Here is a 1,474-nt window from a genome sequence, read left to right as displayed (position 1 = left end):
GGGAAAATGTGTTTAGAAATTAGAGTTGGAAGTTCAAGAGAGAGGTCTGGGCTGGAGTTACACAAATCTGTGAATCATCAATGTAGTAGAGATGGTAGTTGAAACCATGGAAGAAACTCAGTGGAAAGTAGGGTCTAGAGCTCTGGCAAGGTGTTTATGCATAAAGTAAGGGTATCGATGTATAAGGGACAGTTGAAACCCTAGGAGTGCATGAGATGCCCTTCCCACAATATGCACAGTGGGACGAGAGCACAGAGCTGGTGGTAAAACCCTGGAAAACACCACCATCTGAGGTGTTCACCTGAGGTTAGTTCACAAATGATACCTGAAATGGAAGTGCCAAGAGCTGGGAGAAAAGCCACAAAAGAAAAGGAACCAAAAAGAAAGAAGGTCGAAGTCAAGAAAAAGAAGTGACCAGAAGTGACCAGAAGTGACCAACAGTGTCAAACGCTACAGAGACGTCAAATCAGCTCAGGCTGGAAAGGTGTTTGGTGGATTTTTCAATTAGGAAGCTACTGATGACTTTAATGAGACCAATTTGAGAGCAAATGAATTTAACCCTTGAGTAACTGCTGCTTTTTTTAAATAATCAGTTGCCCTTGAGTCGATTCTGACTCACGGTGAATCCCTGTGTGTCAGGGTGAAACTGTGCTCCACTGGGTTTTCAAGGGCTAGGTTTTTGGAAGTAAGTTGCTAGGCTTACTTCTGAGGCCCCTCTAGAACCTCCAACCTTCCAGTCCGCAGCCCAGTGTGGCGACCATGTGTACGCCAGGGATTCCTTAGCAGCTGTGCCATAAAGGGAGTGAAAGTATTGAGGGATAGCTAAAGTCATCAACAAAATGAAGGGAAGGCTGTGGTTTTGGTTTTGGTTTCATTTCATATTGTTTAAAATAGTTGGGATGAGCTCAGCAGCTGTGACAATTCAGAGGTTCAAGATTCAGGCAAGAGGGAAAAGAATGAATGGATCAGGGTTTCTAAAGAGGTAAACCAGTTAATAGCGGAGCCTTGTTTTCTTCACGTATTACATATAGGTAGTTCCGCTAAATTACATCTGTCCCCCATTCATCACCACCACTCAGTTTTTGTGTAATAGATTTTTTTAGACACAAGTTGTAGAACCTGTTGTTTATCTCTTTCATTTCAGACTATTGAAATCTTTCTAGATTGAGCTTCTGTCCCTCAATGTATATGCTATCCTTCCAAAGTTCACAGCATTCCCAGTTTTGATAAGGCTGACTTCTAACTCATTGACATCAGACTGAGACATGACATACTGGTATTGCTCCACTAATATTACTGTTGATCCATTAATAAACTCATTTTGAGTTTATTCAATTATCAATATACCTGTCATTTAGTCAACTTTTTCTGTCTTGTCCAGCAGGCTCTCAAGAGTACTTTTTGGATGAAGTCTAAACATGCCACAGGCAATTCACTTTCCTGATATGCCAACCCAGCACCTCATCGAAGATTA

The 1,474-nt window shown here is 41.7% G+C and overlaps 1 protein-coding gene across 1 annotated transcript in view; it reads left to right on the top strand.

Annotated features, from left to right (window-relative positions):
- Positions 1-1,474, top strand: part of PLPPR1 (phospholipid phosphatase related 1) — a 122,374-nt gene that overhangs the window by 45,869 nt on the left and 75,031 nt on the right. The window lies entirely within an intron of this gene.

Source organism: Orycteropus afer, unplaced genomic scaffold (assembly GCF_000298275.1).
Source record: "Orycteropus afer afer isolate SDZICR_OR568_19922 unplaced genomic scaffold, OryAfe1.0 scaffold00267, whole genome shotgun sequence".
Classification (NCBI taxonomy): Eukaryota; Metazoa; Chordata; class Mammalia; order Tubulidentata; family Orycteropodidae; genus Orycteropus; species Orycteropus afer.
The sequence above is the reverse complement of the archived record's forward strand: the minus strand, read 5'-3'. Positions and strand labels throughout refer to the sequence as shown.